Raw genomic sequence first — 25,210 nt, forward strand, 5'->3', positions numbered from 1 at the left:
ACAGGAGAAAAAAAATCCTGGGTATCTTCCTTGGAGGAGTCTGGGGTTGCAACCCAGGATTAGGCCTGCCTTAAAGCTGGGGTCAAAGCACTGCAGGACATGCCTGAGAGGAGTCTTGGGTGGGTTCTGGAGCAAAAATTTTCCTTTACAGGAGAAAAGACAACCCAGGAAGCTTCCTTGGGGGAGTCTAGTGCTGCTACCTGAGATCTCAGGTCCCTAAAGCAGAGTCGGAAGATACTGGGAGCTGCCTGGGAGGAGTGTGGTGTGGATCTTGGAGGTAAGAGCTTTCCCCAATACTAAAAAATATTTCACGTGTCTTCCTTGGAGGAGTCTAAGACTTTTACCTGGGATCTCAGGTCCCTGAAGCAGGGCTCAAGACAGTGTGGGACATGTCTGTGAGGAATCCTGGGCAGATCCCAGAGAAGAGAGCGTCCTTTGAGGGGAAAAAAATCCTTTTGGGTATCTTCCTTGGAGGAGTCTGGGGTTGCAACCCAGGATTAGGCCTGCCTTAAAGCTGGGGTCAAAGCACTGCAGGACATGCCTGAGAGGAGTCTTGGGTGGGTTGTGGAGCAAAACTCTGGCTTTACAGGAGAAAAAAAATCCTGGGTATCTTCCTTGGAGGAGTCTGGGGTTGCAACCCAGGATTAGGCCTGCCTTAAAGCTGGGGTCAAAGCACTGCGGGACATGCCTGAGAGGAGTCTTGGGTGGGTTCTGGAGCAAAACTCTGGCTTTACAGGAGAAAAAAAATCCTGGGTATCTTCCTTGGAGGAGTCTGGGGTTGCAACCCAGGATTAGGCCTGCCTTAAAGCTGGGGTCAAAGCACTGCAGGACATGCCTGAGAGGAGTCTTGGGTGGGTTCTGGAGCAAAAATTTTCCTTTACAGGACAAAAGACAACCTGGGAAGCTTCCTTGGGGGAGTCTAGTGCTGCTACCTGAGATCTCAGGTCCCTAAAGCAGAGTCGGAAGATACTGGGAGCTGCCTGGGAGGAGTGTGGTGTGGATCTTGGAGGTAAGAGCTTTCCCCAATACTAAAAAATATTTCACGTGTCTTCCTTGGAGGAGTCTAAGACTTTTACCTGGGATCTCAGGTCCCTGAATCAGGGCTCAAGACAGTGTGGGACATGTCTGTGAGGAATCCTGGGCAGATCCCAGAGAAGAGAGCGTCCTTTGAGGGGAAAAAAATCCTTTTGGGTATCTTCCTTGGAGGAGTCTGGGGTTGCAACCCAGGATTAGGCCTGCCTTAAAGCTGGGGTCAAAGCACTGCAGGACATGCCTGAGAGGAGTCTTGGGTGGGTTCTGGAGCAAAACTCTGGCTTTACAGGAGAAAAAAAATCCTGGGTATCTTCCTTGGAGGAGTCTGGGGTTGCAACCCAGGATTAGGCCTGCCTTAAAGCTGGGGTCAAAGCACTGCAGGACATGCCTGAGAGGAGTCTTGGGTGGGTTCTGGAGCAAAAATTTTCCTTTACAGGAGAAAAGACAACCTGGGAAGCTTCCTTGGGGGAGTCTAGTGCTGCTACCTGAGATCTCAGGTCCCTAAAGCAGAGTCGGAAGATACTGGGAGCTGCCTGGGAGGAGTGTGGTGTGGATCTTGGAGGTAAGAGCTTTCCCCAATACTAAAAAATATTTCACGTGTCTTCCTTGGAGGAGTCTAAGACTTTTACCTGGGATCTCAGGTCCCTGAATCAGGGCTCAAGACAGTGTGGGACATGTCTGTGAGGAATCCTGGGCAGATCCCAGAGAAGAGAGCGTCCTTTGAGGGGAAAAAAATCCTTTTGGGTATCTTCCTTGGAGGAGTCTGGGGTTGCAACCCAGGATTAGGCCTGCCTTAAAGCTGGGGTCAAAGCACTGCGGGACATGCCTGAGAGGAGTCTTGGGTGGGTTGTGGAGCAAAACTCTGGCTTTACAGGAGAAAAAAAATCCTGGGTATCTTCCTTGGAGGAGTCTGGGGTTGCAACCCAGGATTAGGCCTGCCTTAAAGCTGGGGTCAAAGCACTGCAGGACATGCCTGAGAGGAGTCTTGGGTGGGTTCTGGAGCAAAACTCTGGCTTTACAGGAGAAAAAAAATCCTGGGTATCTTCCTTGGAGGAGTCTGGGGTTGCAACCCAGGATTAGGCCTGCCTTAAAGCTGGGGTCAAAGCACTGCAGGACATGCCTGAGAGGAGTCTTGGGTGGGTTCTGGAGCAAAACTCTGGCTTTACAGGAGAAAAAAAATCCTGGGTATCTTCCTTGGAGGAGTCTGGGGTTGCAACCCAGGATTAGGCCTGCCTTAAAGCTGGGGTCAAAGCACTGCGGGACATGCCTGAGAGGAGTCTTGGGTGGGTTGTGGAGCAAAACTCTGGCTTTACAGGAGAAAAAAAATCCTGGGTATCTTCCTTGGAGGAGTCTGGGGTTGCAACCCAGGATTAGGCCTGCCTTAAAGCTGGGGTCAAAGCACTGCAGGACATGCCTGAGAGGAGTCTTGGGTGGGTTCTGGAGCAAAACTCTGGCTTTACAGGAGAAAAAAAATCCTGGGTATCTTCCTTGGAGGAGTCTGGGGTTGCAACCCAGGATTAGGCCTGCCTTAAAGCTGGGGTCAAAGCACTGCAGGACATGCCTGAGAGGAGTCTTGGGTGGGTTCTGGAGCAAAAATTTTCCTTTACAGGAGAAAAGACAACCTGGGAAGCTTCCTTGGGGGAGTCTAGTGCTGCTACCTGAGATCTCAGGTCCCTAAAGCAGAGTCGGAAGATACTGGGAGCTGCCTGGGAGGAGTGTGGTGTGGATCTTGGAGGTAAGAGCTTTCCCCAATACTAAAAAATATTCCATGTGTCTTCCTTGGAGGAGTCTAAGACTTTTACCTGGGATCTCAGGTCCCTGAAGCAGGGCTCAAGACAGTGTGGGACATGTCTGTGAGGAATCCTGGGCAGATCCCAGAGAAGAGAGCGTCCTTTGAGGGGAAAAAAATCCTTTTGGGTATCTTCCTTGGAGGAGTCTGGGGTTGCAACCCAGGATTAGGCCTGCCTTAAAGCTGGGGTCAAAGCACTGCAGGACATGCCTGAGAGGAGTCTTGGGTGGGTTCTGGAGCAAAACTCTGGCTTTACAGGAGAAAAAAAATCCTGGGTATCTTCCTTGGAGGAGTCTGGGGTTGCAACCCAGGATTAGGCCTGCCTTAAAGCTGGGGTCAAAGCACTCCAGGACATGCCTGAGAGGAGTCTTGGGTGGGTTGTGGAGCAAAAATTTTCCTTTACAGGAGAAAAGACAACCCAGGAAGCTTCCTTGGGGGAGTCTAGTGCTGCTACCTGAGATCTCAGGTCCCTAAAGCAGAGTCGGAAGATACTGGGAGCTGCCTGGGAGGAGTGTGGTGTGGATCTTGGAGGTAAGAGCTTTCCCCAATACTAAAAAATATTTCACGTGTCTTCCTTGGAGGAGTCTAAGACTTTTACCTGGGATCTCAGGTCCCTGAAGCAGGGCTCAAGACAGTGTGGGACATGTCTGTGAGGAATCCTGGGCAGATCCCAGAGAAGAGAGCGTCCTTTGAGGGGAAAAAAATCCTTTTGGGTATCTTCCTTGGAGGAGTCTGGGGTTGCAACCCAGGATTAGGCCTGCCTTAAAGCTGGGGTCAAAGCACTGCAGGACATGCCTGAGAGGAGTCTTGGGTGGGTTGTGGAGCAAAACTCTGGCTTTACAGGAGAAAAAAAATCCTGGGTATCTTCCTTGGAGGAGTCTGGGGTTGCAACCCAGGATTAGGCCTGCCTTAAAGCTGGGGTCAAAGCACTGCGGGACATGCCTGAGAGGAGTCTTGGGTGGGTTCTGGAGCAAAACTCTGGCTTTACAGGAGAAAAAAAATCCTGGGTATCTTCCTTGGAGGAGTCTGGGGTTGCAACCCAGGATTAGGCCTGCCTTAAAGCTGGGGTCAAAGCACTGCAGGACATGCCTGAGAGGAGTCTTGGGTGGGTTCTGGAGCAAAAATTTTCCTTTACAGGAGAAAAGACAACCTGGGAAGCTTCCTTGGGGGAGTCTAGTGCTGCTACCTGAGATCTCAGGTCCCTAAAGCAGAGTCGGAAGATACTGGGAGCTGCCTGGGAGGAGTGTGGTGTGGATCTTGGAGGTAAGAGCTTTCCCCAATACTAAAAAATATTTCACGTGTCTTCCTTGGAGGAGTCTAAGACTTTTACCTGGGATCTCAGGTCCCTGAATCAGGGCTCAAGACAGTGTGGGACATGTCTGTGAGGAATCCTGGGCAGATCCCAGAGAAGAGAGCGTCCTTTGAGGGGAAAAAAATCCTTTTGGGTATCTTCCTTGGAGGAGTCTGGGGTTGCAACCCAGGATTAGGCCTGCCTTAAAGCTGGGGTCAAAGCACTGCGAGACATGCCTGAGAGGAGTCTTGGGTGGGTTCTGGAGCAAAACTCTGGCTTTACAGGAGAAAAAAAATCCTGGGTATCTTCCTTGGAGGAGTCTGGGGTTGCAACCCAGGATTAGGCCTGCCTTAAAGCTGGGGTCAAAGCACTGCAGGACATGCCTGAGAGGAGTCTTGGGTGGGTTCTGGAGCAAAAATTTTCCTTTACAGGAGAAAAGACAACCCAGGAAGCTTCCTTGGGGGAGTCTAGTGCTGCTACCTGAGATCTCAGGTCCCTAAAGCAGAGTCGGAAGATACTGGGAGCTGCCTGGGAGGAGTGTGGTGTGGATCTTGGAGGTAAGAGCTTTCCCCAATACTAAAAAATATTCCATGTGTCTTCCTTGGAGGAGTCTAAGAGTTTTACCTGGGATCTCAGGTCCCTGAAGCAGGGCTCAAGACAGTGTGGGACATGTCTGTGAGGAATCCTGGGCAGATCCCAGAGAAGAGAGCGTCCTTTGAGGGGAAAAAAATCCTTTTGGGTATCTTCCTTGGAGGAGTCTGGGGTTGCAACCCAGGATTAGGCCTGCCTTAAAGCTGGGGTCAAAGCACTGCAGGACATGCCTGAGAGGAGTCTTGGGTGGGTTGTGGAGCAAAACTCTGGCTTTACAGGAGAAAAAAAATCCTGGGTATCTTCCTTGGAGGAGTCTGGGGTTGCAACCCAGGATTAGGCCTGCCTTAAAGCTGGGGTCAAAGCACTGCAGGACATGCCTGAGAGGAGTCTTGGGTGGGTTGTGGAGCAAAACTCTGGCTTAACAGGAGAAAAAAAATCCTGGGTATCTTCCTTGGAGGAGTCTGGGGTTGCAACCCAGGATTAGGCCTGCCTTAAAGCTGGGGTCAAAGCACTGCAGGACATGCCTGAGAGGAGTCTTGGGTGGGTTGTGGAGCAAAACTCTGGCTTTACAGGAGAAAAAAAATCCTGGGTATCTTCCTTGGAGGAGTCTGGGGTTGCAACCCAGGATTAGGCCTGCCTTAAAGCTGGGGTCAAAGCACTGCAGGACATGCCTGAGAGGAGTCTTGGGTGGGTTGTGGAGCAAAACTCTGGCTTTACAGGAGAAAAAAAATCCTGGGTATCTTCCTTGGAGGAGTCTGGGGTTGCAACCCAGGATTAGGCCTGCCTTAAAGCTGGGGTCAAAGCACTGCGGGACATGCCTGAGAGGAGTCTTGGGTGGGTTCTGGAGCAAAAATTTTCCTTTACAGGACAAAAGACAACCCAGGAAGCTTCCTTGGGGGAGTCTAGTGCTGCTACCTGAGATCTCAGGTCCCTAAAGCAGAGTCGGAAGATACTGGGAGCTGCCTGGGAGGAGTGTGGTGTGGATCTTGGAGGTAAGAGCTTTCCCCAATACTAAAAAATATTTCACGTGTCTTCCTTGGAGGAGTCTAAGACTTTTACCTGGGATCTCAGGTCCCTGAAGCAGGGCTCAAGACAGTGTGGGACATGTCTGTGAGGAATCCTGGGCAGATCCCAGAGAAGAGAGCGTCCTTTGAGGGGAAAAAAATCCTTTTGGGTATCTTCCTTGGAGGAGTCTGGGGTTGCAACCCAGGATTAGGCCTGCCTTAAAGCTGGGGTCAAAGCACTGCAGGACATGCCTGAGAGGAGTCTTGGGTGGGTTCTGGAGCAAAAATTTTCCTTTACAGGAGAAAAGACAACCCAGGAAGCTTCCTTGGGGGAGTCTAGTGCTGCTACCTGAGATCTCAGGTCCCTAAAGCAGAGTCGGAAGATACTGGGAGCTGCCTGGGAGGAGTGTGGTGTGGATCTTGGAGGTAAGAGCTTTCCCCAATACTAAAAAATATTCCATGTGTCTTCCTTGGAGGAGTCTAAGACTTTTACCTGGGATCTCAGGTCCCTGAAGCAGGGCTCAAGACAGTGTGGGACATGTCTGTGAGTAATCCTGGGCAGATCCCAGAGAAGAGAGCGTCCTTTGAGGGGAAAAAAATCCTTTTGGGTATCTTCCTTGGAGGAGTCTGGGGTTGCAACCCAGGATTAGGCCTGCCTTAAAGCTGGGGTCAAAGCACTGCGGGACATGCCTGAGAGGAGTCTTGGGTGGGTTCTGGAGCAAAACTCTGGCTTTACAGGAGAAAAAAAATCCTGGGTATCTTCCTTGGAGGAGTCTGGGGTTGCAACCCAGGATTAGGCCTGCCTTAAAGCTGGGGTCAAAGCACTCCAGGACATGCCTGAGAGGAGTCTTGGGTGGGTTCTGGAGCAAAAATTTTCCTTTACAGGAGAAAAGACAACCCAGGAAGCTTCCTTGGGGGAGTCTAGTGCTGCTACCTGAGATCTCAGGTCCCTAAAGCAGAGTCGGAAGATACTGGGAGCTGCCTGGGAGGAGTGTGGTGTGGATCTTGGAGGTAAGAGCTTTCCCCAATACTAAAAAATATTTCACGTGTCTTCCTTGGAGGAGTCTAAGACTTTTACCTGGGATCTCAGGTCCCTGAAGCAGGGCTCAAGACAGTGTGGGACATGTCTGTGAGGAATCTTGGGCAGATGCCAGAGAAGAGAGCGTCCTTTGAGGGAAAAAATCCTTTTGGGTATCTACCTTGGAGGAGTCTGGGGTTGCAACCCAGGATTAGGCCTGCCTTAAAGCTGGGGTCAAAGCACTGCGGGACATGCCTGAGAGGAGTCTTGGGTGGGTTCTGGAGCAAAACTCTGGCTTTACAGGAGAAAAAAAATCCTGGGTATCTTCCTTGGAGGAGTCTGGGGTTGCAACCCAGGATTAGGCCTGCCTTAAAGCTGGGGTCAAAGCACTGCAGGACATGCCTGAGAGGAGTCTTGGGTGGGTTCTGGAGCAAAAATTTTCCTTTACAGGAGAAAAGACAACCCAGGAAGCTTCCTTGGGGGAGTCTAGTGCTGCTACCTGAGATCTCAGGTCCCTAAAGCAGAGTCGGAAGATACTGGGAGCTGCCTGGGAGGAGTGTGGTGTGGATCTTGGAGGTAAGAGCTTTCCCCAATACTAAAAAATATTTCACGTGTCTTCCTTGGAGGAGTCTAAGACTTTTACCTGGGATCTCAGGTCCCTGAAGCAGGGCTCAAGACAGTGTGGGACATGTCTGTGAGGAATCCTGGGCAGATCCCAGAGAAGAGAGCGTCCTTTGAGGGGAAAAAAATCCTTTTGGGTATCTTCCTTGGAGGAGTCTGGGGTTGCAACCCAGGATTAGGCCTGCCTTAAAGCTGGGGTCAAAGCACTGCGGGACATGCCTGAGAGGAGTCTTGGGTGGGTTGTGGAGCAAAACTCTGGCTTTACAGGAGAAAAAAAATCCTGGGTATCTTCCTTGGAGGAGTCTGGGGTTGCAACCCAGGATTAGGCCTGCCTTAAAGCTGGGGTCAAAGCACTGCAGGACATGCCTGAGAGGAGTCTTGGGTGGGTTCTGGAGCAAAAATTTTCCTTTACAGGAGAAAAGACAACCTGGGAAGCTTCCTTGGGGGAGTCTAGTGCTGCTACCTGAGATCTCAGGTCCCTAAAGCAGAGTCGGAAGATACTGGGAGCTGCCTGGGAGGAGTGTGGTGTGGATCTTGGAGGTAAGAGCTTTCCCCAATACTAAAAAATATTTCACGTGTCTTCCTTGGAGGAGTCTAAGACTTTTACCTGGGATCTCAGGTCCCTGAAGCAGGGCTCAAGACAGTGTGGGACATGTCTGTGAGGAATCCTGGGCAGATCCCAGAGAAGAGAGCGTCCTTTGAGGGGAAAAAAATCCTTTTGGGTATCTTCCTTGGAGGAGTCTGGGGTTGCAACCCAGGATTAGGCCTGCCTTAAAGCTGGGGTCAAAGCACTGCGGGACATGCCTGAGAGGAGTCTTGGGTGGGTTGTGGAGCAAAACTCTGGCTTTACAGGAGAAAAAAAATCCTGGGTATCTTCCTTGGAGGAGTCTGGGCTTGCAACCCAGGATTAGGCCTGCCTTAAAGCTGGGGTCAAAGCACTCCAGGACATGCCTGAGAGGAGTCTTGGGTGGGTTCTGGAGCAAAAATTTTCCTTTACAGGAGAAAAGACAACCCAGGAAGCTTCCTTGGGGGAGTCTAGTGCTGCTACCTGAGATCTCAGGTCCCTAAAGCAGAGTCGGAAGATACTGGGAGCTGCCTGGGAGGAGTGTGGTGTGGATCTTGGAGGTAAGAGCTTTCCCCAATACTAAAAAATATTTCACGTGTCTTCCTTGGAGGAGTCTAAGACTTTTACCTGGGATCTCAGGTCCCTGAAGCAGGGCTCAAGACAGTGTGGGACATGTCTGTGAGGAATCCTGGGCAGATCCCAGAGAAGAGAGCGTCCTTTGAGGGGAAAAAAATCCTTTTGGGTATCTTCCTTGGAGGAGTCTGGGGTTGCAACCCAGGATTAGGCCTGCCTTAAAGCTGGGGTCAAAGCACTGCGGGACATGCCTGAGAGGAGTCTTGGGTGGGTTCTGGAGCAAAACTCTGGCTTTACAGGAGAAAAAAAATCCTGGGTATCTTCCTTGGAGGAGTCTGGGGTTGCAACCCAGGATTAGGCCTGCCTTAAAGCTGGGGTCAAAGCACTGCAGGACATGCCTGAGAGGAGTCTTGGGTGGGTTCTGGAGCAAAAATTTTCCTTTACAGGAGAAAAGACAACCCAGGAAGCTTCCTTGGGGGAGTCTAGTGCTGCTACCTGAGATCTCAGGTCCCTAAAGCAGAGTCGGAAGATACTGGGAGCTGCCTGGGAGGAGTGTGGTGTGGATCTTGGAGGTAAGAGCTTTCCCCCATACTAAAAAATATTCCATGTGTCTTCCTTGGAGGAGTCTAAGACTTTTACCTGGGATCTCAGGTCCCTGAAGCAGGGCTCAAGACAGTGTGGGACATGTCTGTGAGGAATCCTGGGCAGATCCCAGAGAAGAGAGCGTCCTTTGAGGGGAAAAAAATCCTTTTGGGTATCTACCTTGGAGGAGTCTGGGGTTGCAACCCAGGATTAGGCCTGCCTTAAAGCTGGGGTCAAAGCACTGCGGGACATGCCTGAGAGGAGTCTTGGGTGGGTTGTGGAGCAAAACTCTGGCTTTACAGGAGAAAAAAAATCCTGGGTATCTTCCTTGGAGGAGTCTGGGGTTGCAACCCAGGATTAGGCCTGCCTTAAAGCTGGGGTCAAAGCACTGCAGGACATGCCTGAGAGGAGTCTTGGGTGGGTTCTGGAGCAAAAATTTTCCTTTACAGGAGAAAAGACAACCCAGGAAGCTTCCTTGGGGGAGTCTAGTGCTGCTACCTGAGATCTCAGGTCCCTAAAGCAGAGTCGGAAGATACTGGGAGCTGCCTGGGAGGAGTGTGGTGTGGATCTTGGAGGTAAGAGCTTTCCCCCATACTAAAAAATATTCCATGTGTCTTCCTTGGAGGAGTCTAAGACTTTTACCTGGGATCTCAGGTCCCTGAAGCAGGGCTCAAGACAGTGTGGGACATGTCTGTGAGGAATCCTGGGCAGATCCCAGAGAAGAGAGCGTCCTTTGAGGGGAAAAAAATCCTTTTGGGTATCTTCCTTGGAGGAGTCTGGGGTTGCAACCCAGGATTAGGCCTGCCTTAAAGCTGGGGTCAAAGCACTGCAGGACATGCCTGAGAGGAGTCTTGGGTGGGTTCTGGAGCAAAAATTTTCCTTTACAGGACAAAAGACAACCCAGGAAGCTTCCTTGGGGGAGTCTAGTGCTGCTACCTGAGATCTCAGGTCCCTAAAGCAGAGTCGGAAGATACTGGGAGCTGCCTGGGAGGAGTGTGGTGTGGATCTTGGAGGTAAGAGCTTTCCCCAATACTAAAAAATATTCCATGTGTCTTCCTTGGAGGAGTCTAAGACTTTTACCTGGGATCTCAGGTCCCTGAAGCAGGGCTCAAGACAGTGTGGGACATGTCTGTGAGGAATCCTGGGCAGATCCCAGAGAAGAGAGCGTCCTTTGAGGGGAAAAAAATCCTTTTGGGTATCTTCCTTGGAGGAGTCTGGGGTTGCAACCCAGGATTAGGCCTGCCTTAAAGCTGGGGTCAAAGCACTGCGGGACATGCCTGAGAGGAGTCTTGGGTGGGTTCTGGAGCAAAACTCTGGCTTTACAGGAGAAAAAAAATCCTGGGTATCTTCCTTGGAGGAGTCTGGGGTTGCAACCCAGGATTAGGCCTGCCTTAAAGCTGGGGTCAAAGCACTCCAGGACATGCCTGAGAGGAGTCTTGGGTGGGTTCTGGAGCAAAAATTTTCCTTTACAGGAGAAAAGACAACCCAGGAAGCTTCCTTGGGGGAGTCTAGTGCTGCTACCTGAGATCTCAGGTCCCTAAAGCAGAGTCGGAAGATACTGGGAGCTGCCTGGGAGGAGTGTGGTGTGGATCTTGGAGGTAAGAGCTTTCCCCAATACTAAAAAATATTTCACGTGTCTTCCTTGGAGGAGTCTAAGACTTTTACCTGGGATCTCAGGTCCCTGAAGCAGGGCTCAAGACAGTGTGGGACATGTCTGTGAGGAATCTTGGGCAGATGCCAGAGAAGAGAGCGTCCTTTGAGGGAAAAAATCCTTTTGGGTATCTACCTTGGAGGAGTCTGGGGTTGCAACCCAGGATTAGGCCTGCCTTAAAGCTGGGGTCAAAGCACTGCGGGACATGCCTGAGAGGAGTCTTGGGTGGGTTGTGGAGCAAAACTCTGGCTTTACAGGAGAAAAAAAATCCTGGGTATCTTCCTTGGAGGAGTCTGGGGTTGCAACCCAGGATTAGGCCTGCCTTAAAGCTGGGGTCAAAGCACTGCAGGACATGCCTGAGAGGAGTCTTGGGTGGGTTCTGGAGCAAAAATTTTCCTTTACAGGAGAAAAGACAACCTGGGAAGCTTCCTTGGGGGAGTCTAGTGCTGCTACCTGAGATCTCAGGTCCCTAAAGCAGAGTCGGAAGATACTGGGAGCTGCCTGGGAGGAGTGTGGTGTGGATCTTGGAGGTAAGAGCTTTCCCCCATACTAAAAAATATTCCATGTGTCTTCCTTGGAGGAGTCTAAGAGTTTTACCTGGGATCTCAGGTCCCTGAATCAGGGCTCAAGACAGTGTGGGACATGTCTGTGAGGAATCCTGGGCAGATCCCAGAGAAGAGAGCGTCCTTTGAGGGGAAAAAAATCCTTTTGGGTATCTTCCTTGGAGGAGTCTGGGGTTGCAACCCAGGATTAGGCCTGCCTTAAAGCTGGGGTCAAAGCACTGCAGGACATGCCTGAGAGGAGTCTTGGGTGGGTTCTGGAGCAAAAATTTTCCTTTACAGGACAAAAGACAACCCAGGAAGCTTCCTTGGGGGAGTCTAGTGCTGCTACCTGAGATCTCAGGTCCCTAAAGCAGAGTCGGAAGATACTGGGAGCTGCCTGGGAGGAGTGTGGTGTGGATCTTGGAGGTAAGAGCTTTCCCCAATACTAAAAAATATTCCATGTGTCTTCCTTGGAGGAGTCTAAGACTTTTACCTGGGATCTCAGGTCCCTGAAGCAGGGCTCAAGACAGTGTGGGACATGTCTGTGAGGAATCCTGGGCAGATCCCAGAGAAGAGAGCGTCCTTTGAGGGGAAAAAAATCCTTTTGGGTATCTTCCTTGGAGGAGTCTGGGGTTGCAACCCAGGATTAGGCCTGCCTTAAAGCTGGGGTCAAAGCACTGCGGGACATGCCTGAGAGGAGTCTTGGGTGGGTTCTGGAGCAAACCTCTTGCTTTACAGGAGAAAAAAAATCCTGGGTATCTTCCTTGGAGGAGTCTGGGGTTGCAACCCAGGATTAGGCCTGCCTTAAAGCTGGGGTCAAAGCACTCCAGGACATGCCTGAGAGGAGTCTTGGGTGGGTTCTGGAGCAAAAATTTTCCTTTACAGGAGAAAAGACAACCCAGGAAGCTTCCTTGGGGGAGTCTAGTGCTGCTACCTGAGATCTCAGGTCCCTAAAGCAGAGTCGGAAGATACTGGGAGCTGCCTGGGAGGAGTGTGGTGTGGATCTTGGAGGTAAGAGCTTTCCCCAATACTAAAAAATATTTCACGTGTCTTCCTTGGAGGAGTCTAAGACTTTTACCTGGGATCTCAGGTCCCTGAAGCAGGGCTCAAGACAGTGTGGGACATGTCTGTGAGGAATCTTGGGCAGATGCCAGAGAAGAGAGCGTCCTTTGAGGGAAAAAATCCTTTTGGGTATCTACCTTGGAGGAGTCTGGGGTTGCAACCCAGGATTAGGCCTGCCTTAAAGCTGGGGTCAAAGCACTGCGGGACATGCCTGAGAGGAGTCTTGGGTGGGTTGTGGAGCAAAACTCTGGCTTTACAGGAGAAAAAGAATCCTGGGTATCTTCCTTGGAGGAGTCTGGGGTTGCAACCCAGGATTAGGCCTGCCTTAAAGCTGGGGTCAAAGCACTGCAGGACATGCCTGAGAGGAGTCTTGGGTGGGTTCTGGAGCAAAAATTTTCCTTTACAGGAGAAAAGACAACCCAGGAAGCTTCCTTGGGGGAGTCTAGTGCTGCTACCTGAGATCTCAGGTCCCTAAAGCAGAGTCGGAAGATACTGGGAGCTGCCTGGGAGGAGTGTGGTGTGGATCTTGGAGGTAAGAGCTTTCCCCAATACTAAAAAATATTCCATGTGTCTTCCTTGGAGGAGTCTAAGACTTTTACCTGGGATCTCAGGTCCCTGAAGCAGGGCTCAAGACAGTGTGGGACATGTCTGTGAGGAATCCTGGGCAGATCCCAGAGAAGAGAGCGTCCTTTGAGGGGAAAAAAATCCTTTTGGGTATCTACCTTGGAGGAGTCTGGGGTTGCAACCCAGGATTAGGCCTGCCTTAAAGCTGGGGTCAAAGCACTGCGGGACATGCCTGAGAGGAGTCTTGGGTGGGTTGTGGAGCAAAACTCTTGCTTTACAGGAGAAAAAAAATCCTGGGTATCTTCCTTGGAGGAGTCTGGGGTTGCAACCCAGGATTAGGCCTGCCTTAAAGCTGGGGTCAAAGCACTGCAGGACATGCCTGAGAGGAGTCTTGGGTGGGTTCTGGAGCAAAAATTTTCCTTTACAGGAGAAAAGACAACCCAGGAAGCTTCCTTGGGGGAGTCTAGTGCTGCTACCTGAGATCTCAGGTCCCTAAAGCAGAGTCGGAAGATACTGGGAGCTGCCTGGGAGGAGTGTGGTGTGGATCTTGGAGGTAAGAGCTTTCCCCAATACTAAAAAATATTTCACGTGTCTTCCTTGGAGGAGTCTAAGACTTTTACCTGGGATCTCAGGTCCCTGAAGCAGGGCTCAAGACAGTGTGGGACATGTCTGTGAGGAATCTTGGGCAGATGCCAGAGAAGAGAGCGTCCTTTGAGGGAAAAAATCCTTTTGGGTATCTACCTTGGAGGAGTCTGGGGTTGCAACCCAGGATTAGGCCTGCCTTAAAGCTGGGGTCAAAGCACTGCAGGACATGCCTGAGAGGAGTCTTGGGTGGGTTGTGGAGCAAAACTCTGGCTTTACAGGAGAAAAAAAATCCTGGGTATCTTCCTTGGAGGAGTCTGGGGTTGCAACCCAGGATTAGGCCTGCCTTAAAGCTGGGGTCAAAGCACTGCAGGACATGCCTGAGAGGAGTCTTGGGTGGGTTCTGGAGCAAAAATTTTCCTTTACAGGAGAAAAGACAACCTGGGAAGCTTCCTTGGGGGAGTCTAGTGCTGCTACCTGAGATCTCAGGTCCCTAAAGCAGAGTCGGAAGATACTGGGAGCTGCCTGGGAGGAGTGTGGTGTGGATCTTGGAGGTAAGAGCTTTCCCCAATACTAAAAAATATTCCATGTGTCTTCCTTGGAGGAGTCTAAGACTTTTACCTGGGATCTCAGGTCCCTGAAGCAGGGCTCAAGACACTGTGGGACATGTCTGTGAGGAATCCTGGGCAGATCCCAGAGAAGAGAGCGTCCTTTGAGGGGAAAAAAATCCTTTTGGGTATCTTCCTTGGAGGAGTCTGGGGTTGCAACCCAGGATTAGGCCTGCCTTAAAGCTGGGGTCAAAGCACTGCAGGACATGCCTGAGAGGAGTCTTGGGTGGGTTGTGGAGCAAAACTCTGGCTTTACAGGAGAAAAAAAATCCTGGGTATCTTCCTTGGAGGAGTCTGGGGTTGCAACCCAGGATTAGGCCTGCCTTAAAGCTGGGGTCAAAGCACTGCAGGACATGCCTGAGAGGAGTCTTGGGTGGGTTCTGGAGCAAAAATTTTCCTTTACAGGAGAAAAGACAACCTGGGAAGCTTCCTTGGGGGAGTCTAGTGCTGCCACCTGAGATCTCAGGTCCCTAAAGCAGAGTCGGAAGATACTGGGAGCTGCCTGGGAGGAGTGTGGTGTGGATCTTGGAGGTAAGAGCTTTCCCCAATACTAAAAAATATTCCATGTGTCTTCCTTGGAGGAGTCTAAGACTTTTACCTGGGATCTCAGGTCCCTGAAGCAGGGCTCAAGACAGTGTGGGACATGTCTGTGAGGAATCCTGGGCAGATCCCAGAGAAGAGAGCGTCCTTTGAGGGGAAAAAAATCCTTTTGGGTATCTTCCTTGGAGGAGTCTGGGGTTGCAACCCAGGATTAGGCCTGCCTTAAAGCTGGGGTCAAAGCACTGCAGGACATGCCTGAGAGGAGTCTTGGGTGGGTTGTGGAGCAAAACTCTGGCTTTACAGGAGAAAAAAAATCCTGGGTATCTTCCTTGGAGGAGTCTGGGGTTGCAACCCAGGATTAGGCCTGCCTTAAAGCTGGGGTCAAAGCACTGCAGGACATGCCTGAGAGGAGTCTTGGGTGGGTTGTGGAGCAAAACTCTGGCTTTACAGGAGAAAAAAAATCCTGGGTATCTTCCTTGGAGGAGTCTGGGGTTGCAACCCAGGATTAGGCCTGCCTTAAAGCTGGGGTCAAAGCACTGCAGGACATGCCTGAGAGGAGTCTTGGGTGGGTTCTGGAGCAAAACTCTGGCTTTACAGGAGAAAAAAAATCCTGGGTATCTTCCTTGGAGGAGTCTGGGGTTGCAACCCAGGATTAGGCCTGCCTTAAAGCTGGGGTCAAAGCACTCCAGGACATGCCTGAGAGGAGTCTTGGGTGGGTTCTGGAGCAAAAATTTTCCTTTACAGGAGAAAAGACAACCTGGGAAGCTTCCTTGGGGGAGTCTAGTGCTGCTACCTGAGATCTCAGGTCCCTAAAGCAGAGTCGGAAGATACTGGGAGCTGCCTGGGAGGAGTGTGGTGTGGATCTTGGAGGTAAGAGCTTTCCCCAATACTAAAAAATATTTCACGTGTCTTCCTTGGAGGAGTCTAAGACTTTTACCTGGGATCTCAGGTCCCTGAAGCAGGGCTCAAGACAGTGTGGGACATGTCTGTGAGGAATCTTGGGCAGATGCCAGAGAAGAGAGCGTCCTTTGAGGGAAAAAATCCTTTTGGGTATCTACCTTGGAGGAGTCTGGGGTTGCAACCCAGGATTAGGCCTGCCTTAAAGCTGGGGTCAAAGCACTGCGGGACATGCCTGAGAGGAGTCTTGGGTGGGTTGTGGAGCAAAACTCTGGCTTTACAGGAGAAAAAAAATCCTGGGTATCTTCCTTGGAGGACTCTGGGGTTGCAACCCAGGATTAGGCCTGCCTTAAAGCTGGGGTCAAAGCACTGCAGGACATGCCTGAGAGGAGTCTTGGGTGGGTTCTGGAGCAAAAATTTTCCTTTACAGGAGAAAAGACAACCTGGGAAGCTTCCTTGGGGGAGTCTAGTGCTGCTACCTGAGATCTCAGGTCCCTAAAGCAGAGTCGGAAGATACTGGGAGCTGCCTGGGAGGAGTGTGGTGTGGATCTTGGAGGTAAGAGCTTTCCCCAATACTAAAAAATATTCCATGTGTCTTCCTTGGAGGAGTCTAAGACTTTTACCTGGGATCTCAGGTCCCTGAAGCAGGGCTCAAGACAGTGTGGGACATGTCTGTGAGGAATCCTGGGCAGATCCCAGAGAAGAGAGCGTCCTTTGAGGGGAAAAAAATCCTTTTGGGTATCTTCCTTGGAGGAGTCTGGGGTTGCAACGCAGGATTAGGCCTGCCTTAAAGCTGGGGTCAAAGCACTGCAGGACATGCCTGAGAGGAGTCTTGGGTGGGTTGTGGAGCAAAACTCTGGCTTTACAGGAGAAAAAAAATCCTGGGTATCTTCCTTGGAGGAGTCTGGGGTTGCAACCCAGGATTAGGCCTGCCTTAAAGCTGGGGTCAAAGCACTGCAGGACATGCCTGAGAGGAGTCTTGGGTGGGTTGTGGAGCAAAAATTTTCCTTTACAGGAGAAAAGACAACCCAGGAAGCTTCCTTGGGGGAGTCTAGTGCTGCTACCTGAGATCTCAGGTCCCTAAAGCAGAGTCGGAAGATACTGGGAGCTGCCTGGGAGGAGTGTGGTGTGGATCTTGGAGGTAAGAGCTTTCCCCAATACTAAAAAATATTTCACGTGTCTTCCTTGGAGGAGTCTAAGACTTTTACCTGGGATCTCAGGTCCCTGAAGCAGGGCTCAAGACAGTGTGGGACATGTCTGTGAGGAATCTTGGGCAGATGCCAGAGAAGAGAGCGTCCTTTGAGGGAAAAAATCCTTTTGGGTATCTACCTTGGAGGAGTCTGGGGTTGCAACCCAGGATTAGGCCTGCCTTAAAGCTGGGGTCAAAGCACTGCGGGACATGCCTGAGAGGAGTCTTGGGTGGGTTGTGGAGCAAAACTCTGGCTTTACAGGAGAAAAAAAATCCTGGGTATCTTCCTTGGAGGAGTCTGGGGTTGCAACCCAGGATTAGGCCTGCCTTAAAGCTGGGGTCAAAGCACTGCAGGACATGCCTGAGAGGAGTCTTGGGTGGGTTCTGGAGCAAAAATTTTCCTTTACAGGAGAAAAGACAACCTGGGAAGCTTCCTTGGGGGAGTCTAGTGCTGCTACCTGAGATCTCAGGTCCCTAAAGCAGAGTCGGAAGATACTGGGAGCTGCCTGGGAGGAGTGTGGTGTGGATCTTGGAGGTAAGAGCTTTCCCCAATACTAAAAAATATTCCATGTGTCTTCCTTGGAGGAGTCTAAGACTTTTACCTGGGATCTCAGGTCCCTGAAGCAGGGCTCAAGACAGTGTGGGACATGTCTGTGAGTAATCCTGGGCAGATCCCAGAGAAGAGAGCGTCCTTTGAGGGGAAAAAAATCCTTTTGGGTATCTTCCTTGGAGGAGTCTGGGGTTGCAACCCAGGATTAGGCCTGCCTTAAAGCTGGGGTCAAAGCACTGCAGGACATGCCTGAGAGGAGTCTTGGGTGGGTTCTGGAGCAAAAATTTTCCTTTACAGGAGAAAAGACAACCTGGGAAGCTTCCTTGGGGGAGTCTAGTGCTGCTACCTGAGATCTCAGGTCCCTAAAGCAGTGTCCGAAGATACTGGGAGCTGCCTGGGAGGAGTGTGGTGTGGATCTTGGAGGTAAGAGCTTTCCCCAATACTAAAAAATATTCCATGTGTCTTCCTTGGAGGAGTCTAAGACTTTTACCTGGGATCTCAGGTCCCTGAAGCAGGGCTCAAGACAGTGTGGGACATGTCTGTGAGGAATCCTGGGCAGATCCCAGAGAAGAGAGCGTCCTTTGAGGGGAAAAAAATCCTTTTGGGTATCTTCCTTGGAGGAGTCTGGGGTTGCAACCCAGGATTAGGCCTGCCTTAAAGCTGGGGTCAAAGCACTGCGGGACATGCCTGAGAGGAGTCTTGGGTGGGTTGTGGAGCAAAACTCTGGCTTTACAGGAGAAAAAAAATCCTGGGTATCTTCCTTGGAGGAGTCTGGGGTTGCAACCCAGGATTAGGCCTGCCTTAAAGCTGGGGTCAAAGCACTGCAGGACATGCCTGAGAGGAGTCTTGGGTGGGTTCTGGAGCAAAAATTTTCCTTTACAGGAGAAAAGACAACCCAGGAAGCTTCCTTGGGGGAGTCTAGTGCTGCTACCTGAGATCTCAGGTCCCTAAAGCAGAGTCGGAAGATACTGGGAGCTGCCTGGGAGGAGTGTGGTGTGGATCTTGGAGGTAAGAGCTTTCCCCAATACTAAAAAATATTCCATGTGTCTTCCTTGGAGGAGTCTAAGACTTTTACCTGGGATCTCAGGTCCCTGAAGCAGGGCTCAAGACAGTGTGGGACATGTCTGTGAGGAATCCTGGGCAGATCCCAGAGAAGAGAGCGTCCTTTGAGGGGAAAAAAATCCTTTTGGGTATCTACCTTGGAGGAGTCTGGGGTTGCAACCCAGGATTAGGCCTGCCTTAAAGCTGGGGTCAAAGCACTGCGGGACATGCCTGAGAGGAGTCTTGGGTGGGTTGTGGAGCAAAACTCTGGCTTTACAGGAGAAAAAAAATCCTGGGTATCTTCCTTGGAGGAGTCTGGGGTTGCAACCCAGGATTAGGCCTGCCTTAAAGCTGGGGTCAAAGCACTGCAGGACATGCCTGAGAGGAGTCTTGGGTGGGTTGTGGAGCAAAACTCTGGCTTTACAGGAGAAAAAAAATCCTGGGTATCTTCCTTGGAGGAGTCTGGGGTTGCAACCCAGGATTAGGCCTGCCTTAAAGCTGGGGTCAAAGCACTGCAGGACATGCCTGAGAGGAGTCTTGGGTGGGTTCTGGAGCAAAAATTTTCCTTTACAGGAGAAAAGACAACCCAGGAAGCTTCCTTGGGGGAGTCTAGTGCTGCTACCTGAGATCTCAGGTCCCTAAAGCAGAGTCGGAAGATACTGGGAGCTGCCTGGGAGGAGTGTGGTGTGGATCTTGGAGGTAAGAGCTTTCCCCAATACTAAAAAATATTTCACGTGTCTTCCTTGGAGGAGTCTAAGAGTTTTACCTGGGATCTCAGGTCCCTGAAGCAGGACTCAAGACAGTGTGGGACATGTCTGTGAGGAATCCTGGGCAGATCCCAGAGAAGAGAGCGTCCTTTGAGGGGAAAAAAATCCTTTTGGGTATCTTCCTTGGAGGAGTCTGGGGTTGCAACCCAGGATTAGGCCTGCCTTAAAGCTGGGGTCAAAGCACTGCAGGACATGCCTGAGAGGAGTCTTGGGTGGGTTGTGGAGCAAAACTCTGGCTTTACAGGAGAAAAAAAATCCTGGGTATCTTCCTTGGAGGACTCTGGGGTTGCAACCCAGGATTAGGCCTGCCTTAAAGCTGGGGTCAAAGCACTGCAGGACATGCCTGAGAGGAGTCTTGGGTGGGTTCTGGAGCAAAAATTTTCCTTTACAGGAGAAAAGACAACCTGGGAAGCTTCCTTGGGGGAGTCTAGTGCTGCTACCTGAGATCTCAGGTCCCTAAAGCAGAGTCGGAAGATACTGGGAGCTGCCTGGGAGGAGTGTGGTGTGGATCTTGGAGGTAAGAGCTTTCCCCAATACTAAAAAATATTTCACGTGTCTTCCTTGGAGGAGTCTAAGACTTTTACCTGGGATCTCAGGTCCCTGAAGCAGGGCTCAAGACAGTGTGGGACATGTCTGTGAGGAATCTTGGGCAGATGCCAGAGAAGAGAGCGTCCTTTGAGGGAAAAAATCCTTTTGGGTATCTACCTTGGAGGAGTCTGGGGTTGCAACCCAGGATTAGGCCTGCCTTAAAGCTGGGGTCAAAGCACTGCAGGACATGCCTGAGAGGAGTCTTGGGTGGGTTGTGGAGCAAAACTCTGGCTTTACAGGAGAAAAAAATCCTGGGTATCTTCCTTGGAGGAGTCTGGGGTTGCAACCCAGGATTAGGCCTGCCTTAAAGCTGGGGTCAAAGCACTGCAGGACATGCCTGAGAGGAGTCTTGGGTGGGTTGTGGAGCAAAACTCTGGCTTTACAGGAGAAAAAAAATCCTGGGTATCTTCCTTGGAGGAGTCTGGGGTTGCAACCCAGGATTAGGCCTGCCTTAAAGCTGGGGTCAAAGCACTGCAGGACATGCCTGAGAGGAGTCTTGGGTGGGTTCTGGAGCAAAAATTTTCCTTTACAGGACAAAAGACAACCCAGGAAGCTTCCTTGGGGGAGTCTAGTGCTGCTACCTGAGATCTCAGGTCCCTAAAGCAGAGTCGGAAGATACTGGGAGCTGCCTGGGAGGAGTGTGGTGTGGATCTTGGAGGTAAGAGCTTTCCCCAATACTAAAAAATATTCCATGTGTCTTCCTTGGAGGAGTCTAAGAGTTTTACCTGGGATCTCAGGTCCCTGAAGCAGGGCTCAAGACAGTGTGGGACATGTCTGTGAGGAATCCTGGGCAGATCCCAGAGAAGAGAGCGTCCTTTGAGGGGAAAAAAATCCTTTTGGGTATCTTCCTTGGAGGAGTCTGGGGTTGCAACCCAGGATTAGGCCTGCCTTAAAGCTGGGGTCAAAGCACTGCAGGACATGCCTGAGAGGAGTCTTGGGTGGGTTGTGGAGCAAAACTCTGGCTTTACAGGAGAAAAAAAATCCTGGGTATCTTCCTTGGAGGAGTCTGGGGTTGCAACCCAGGATTAGGCCTGCCTTAAAGCTGGGGTCAAAGCACTGCAGGACATGCCTGAGAGGAGTCTTGGGTGGGTTCTGGAGCAAAAATTTTCCTTTACAGGAGAAAAGACAACCCAGGAAGCTTCCTTGGGGGAGTCTAGTGCTGCTACCTGAGATCTCAGGTCCCTAAAGCAGAGTCGGAAGATACTGGGAGCTGCCTGGGAGGAGTGTGGTGTGGATCTTGGAGGTAAGAGCTTTCCCCAATACTAAAAAATATTTCACGTGTCTTCCTTGGAGGAGTCTAAGACTTTTACCTGGGATCTCAGGTCCCTGAAGCAGGGCTCAAGACAGTGTGGGACATGTCTGTGAGGAATCTTGGGCAGATGCCAGAGAAGAGAGCGTCCTTTGAGGGAAAAGATCCTTTTGGGTATCTACCTTGGAGGAGTCTGGGGTTGCAACCCAGGATTAGGCCTGCCTTAAAGCTGGGGTCAAAGCACTGCGGGACATGCCTGAGAGGAGTCTTGGGTGGGTTCTGGAGCAAAACTCTGGCTTTACAGGAGAAAAAAAATCCTGGGTATCTTCCTTGGAGGAGTCTGGGGTTGCAACCCAGGATTAGGCCTGCCTTAAAGCTGGGGTCAAAGCACTGCAGGACATGCCTGAGAGGAGTCTTGGGTGGGTTCTGGAGCAAAAATTTTCCTTTACAGGAGAAAAGACAACCTGGGAAGCTTCCTTGGGGGAGTCTAGTGCTGCTACCTGAGATCTCAGGTCCCTAAAGCAGAGTCGGAAGATACTGGGAGCTGCCTGGGAGGAGTGTGGTGTGGATCTTGGAGGTAAGAGCTTTCCCCAATACTAAAAAATATTCCATGTGTCTTCCTTGGAGGAGTCTAAGACTTTTACCTGGGATCTCAGGTCCCTGAAGCAGGGCTCAAGACAGTGTGGGACATGTCTGTGAGGAATCCTGGGCAGATCCCAGAGAAGAGAGCGTCCTTTGAGGGGAAAAAAATCCTTTTGGGTATCTTCCTTGGAGGAGTCTGGGGTTGCAACCCAGGATTAGGCCTGCCTTAAAGCTGGGGTCAAAGCACTGCAGGACATGCCTGAGAGGAGTCTTGGGTGGGTTCTGGAGCAAAACTCTGGCTTTACAGGAGAAAAAAAATCCTGGGTATCTTCCTTGGAGGAGTCTGGGGTTGCAACCCAGGATTAGGCCTGCCTTAAAGCTGGGGTCAAAGCACTGCAGGACATGCCTGAGAGGAGTCTTGGGTGGGTTGTGGAGCAAAACTCTGGCTTTACAGGAGAAAAAAAATCCTGGGTATCTTCCTTGGAGGAGTCTGGGGTTGCAACCCAGGATTAGGCCTGCCTTAAAGCTGGGGTCAAAGCACTGCAGGACATGCCTGAGAGGAGTCTTGGGTGGGTTCTGGAGCAAAACTCTGGCTTTACAGGAGAAAAAAAATCCTGGGTATCTTCCTTGGAGGAGTCTGGGGTTGCAACCCAGGATTAGGCCTGCCTTAAAGCTGGGGTCAAAGCACTCCAGGACATGCCTGAGAGGAGTCTTGGGTGGGTTCTGGAGCAAAAATTTTCCTTTACAGGAGAAAAGACAACCTGGGAAGCTTCCTTGGGGGAGTCTAGTGCTGCTACCTGAGATCTCAGGTCCCTAAAGCAGAGTCGGAAGATACTGGGAGCTGCCTGGGAGGAGTGTGGTGTGGATCTTGGAGGTAAGAGCTTTCCCCAATACTAAAAAATATTTCACGTGTCTTCCTTGGAGGAGTCTAAGACTTTTACCTGGGATCTCAGGTCCCTGAAGCAGGGCTCAAGACAGTGTGGGACATGTCTGTGAGGAATCTTGGGCAGATGCCAGAGAAGAGAGCGTCCTTTGAGGGAAAAAATCCTTTTGGGTATCTACCTTGGAGGAGTCTGGGGTTGCAACCCAGGATTAGGCCTGCCTTAAAGCTGGGGTCAAAGCACTGCAGGACATGCCTGAGAGGAGTCTTGGGTGGGTTGTGGAGCAAAACTCTGGCTTTACAGGAGAAAAAAAATCCTGGGTATCTTCCTTGGAGGAGTCTGGGGTTGCAACCCAGGATTAGGCCTGCCTTAAAGCTGGGGTCAAAGCACTGCAGGACATGCCTGAGAGGAGTCTTGGGTGGGTTGTGGAGCAAAACTCTGGCTTTACAGGAGAAAAAAAATCCTGGGTATCTTCCTTGGAGGAGTCTGGGGTTGCAACCCAGGATTAGGCCTGCCTTAAAGCTGGGGTCAAAGCACTGCAGGACATGCCTGAGAGGAGTCTTGGGTGGGTTCTGGAGCAAAACTCTGGCTTTACAGGAGAAAAAAAATCCTGGGTATCTTCCTTGGAGGAGTCTGGGGTTGCAACCCAGGATTAGGCCTGCCTTAAAGCTGGGGTCAAAGCACTCCAGGACATGCCTGAGAGGAGTCTTGGGTGGGTTCTGGAGCAAAAATTTTCCTTTACAGGAGAAAAGACAACCTGGGAAGCTTCCTTGGGGGAGTCTAGTGCTGCTACCTGAGATCTCAGGTCCCTAAAGCAGAGTCGGAAGATACTGGGAGCTGCCTGGGAGGAGTGTGGTGTGGATCTTGGAGGTAAGAGCTTTCCCCAATACTAAAAAATATTTCACGTGTCTTCCTTGGAGGAGTCTAAGACTTTTACCTGGGATCTCAGGTCCCTGAAGCAGGGCTCAAGACAGTGTGGGACATGTCTGTGAGGAATCTTGGGCAGATGCCAGAGAAGAGAGCGTCCTTTGAGGGAAAAAATCCTTTTGGGTATCTACCTTGGAGGAGTCTGGGGTTGCAACCCAGGATTAGGCCTGCCTTAAAGCTGGGGTCAAAGCACTGCGGGACATGCCTGAGAGGAGTCTTGGGTGGGTTGTGGAGCAAAACTCTGGCTTTACAGGAGAAAAAAAATCCTGGGTATCTTCCTTGGAGGAGTCTGGGGTTGCAACCCAGGATTAGGCCTGCCTTAAAGCTGGGGTCAAAGCACTGCAGGACATGCCTGAGAGGAGTCTTGGGTGGGTTCTGGAGCAAAAATTTTCCTTTACAGGAGAAAAGACAACCCAGGAAGCTTCCTTGGGGGAGTCTAGTGCTGCTACCTGAGATCTCAGGTCCCTAAAGCAGAGTCGGAAGATACTGGGAGCTGCCTGGGAGGAGTGTGGTGTGGATCTTGGAGGTAAGAGCTTTCCCCAATACTAAAAAATATTCCATGTGTCTTCCTTGGAGGAGTCTAAGAGTTTTACCTGGGATCTCAGGTCCCTGAAGCAGGGCTCAAGACAGTGTGGGACATGTCTGTGAGGAATCCTGGGCAGATCCCAGAGAAGAGAGCGTCCTTTGAGGGGAAAAAAATCCTTTTGGGTATCTTCCTTGGAGGAGTCTGGGGTTGCAACCCAGGATTAGGCCTGCCTTAAAGCTGGGGTCAAAGCACTGCAGGACATGCCTGAGAGGAGTCTTGGGTGGGTTGTGGAGCAAAACTCTGGCTTTACAGGAGAAAAAAAATCCTGGGTATCTTCCTTGGAGGACTCTGGGGTTGCAACCCAGGATTAGGCCTGCCTTAAAGCTGGGGTCAAAGCACTGCAGGACATGCCTGAGAGGAGTCTTGGGTGGGTTCTGGAGCAAAAATTTTCCTTTACAGGACAAAAGACAACCCAGGAAGCTTCCTTGGGGGAGTCTAGTGCTGCTACCTGAGATCTCAGGTCCCTAAAGCAGAGTCGGAAGATACTGGGAGCTGCCTGGGAGGAGTGTGGTGTGGATCTTGGAGGTAAGAGCTTTCCCCAATACTAAAAAATATTTCACGTGTCTTCCTTGGAGGAGTCTAAGACTTTTACCTGGGATCTCAGGTCCCTGAAGCAGGGCTCAAGACAGTGTGGGACATGTCTGTGAGGAATCCTGGGCAGATCCCAGAGAAGAGAGCGTCCTTTGAGGGGAAAAAAATCCTTTTGGGTATCTTCCTTGGAGGAGTCTGGGGTTGCAACCCAGGATTAGGCCTGCCTTAAAGCTGGGGTCAAAGCACTGCGGGACATGCCTGAGAGGAGTCTTGGGTGGGTTGTGGAGCAAAACTCTGGCTTTACAGGAGAAAAAAAATCCTGGGTATCTTCCTTGGAGGAGTCTGGGGTTGCAACCCAGGATTAGGCCTGCCTTAAAGCTGGGGTCAAAGCACTGCAGGACATGCCTGAGAGGAGTCTTGGGTGGGTTCTGGAGCAAAACTCTGGCTTTACAGGAGAAAAAAAATCCTGGGTATCTTCCTTGGAGGAGTCTGGGGTTGCAACCCAGGATTAGGCCTGCCTTAAAGCTGGGGTCAAAGCACTGCAGGACATGCCTGAGAGGAGTCTTGGGTGGGTTGTGGAGCAAAACTCTGGCTTTACAGGAGAAAAAAAATCCTGGGTATCTTCCTTGGAGGAGTCTGGGGTTGCAACCCAGGATTAGGCCTGCCTTAAAGCTGGGGTCAAAGCACTGCAGGACATGCCTGAGAGGAGTCTTGGGTGGGTTGTGGAGCAAAACTCTGGCTTTACAGGAGAAAAAAAATCCTGGGTATCTTCCTTGGAGGAGTCTAGGGTTGCAACCCAGGATTAGG

Source organism: Strix aluco, chromosome 9 (genome assembly GCF_031877795.1).
Source record: "Strix aluco isolate bStrAlu1 chromosome 9, bStrAlu1.hap1, whole genome shotgun sequence".
NCBI lineage: Eukaryota > Metazoa > Chordata > Aves > Strigiformes > Strigidae > Strix > Strix aluco.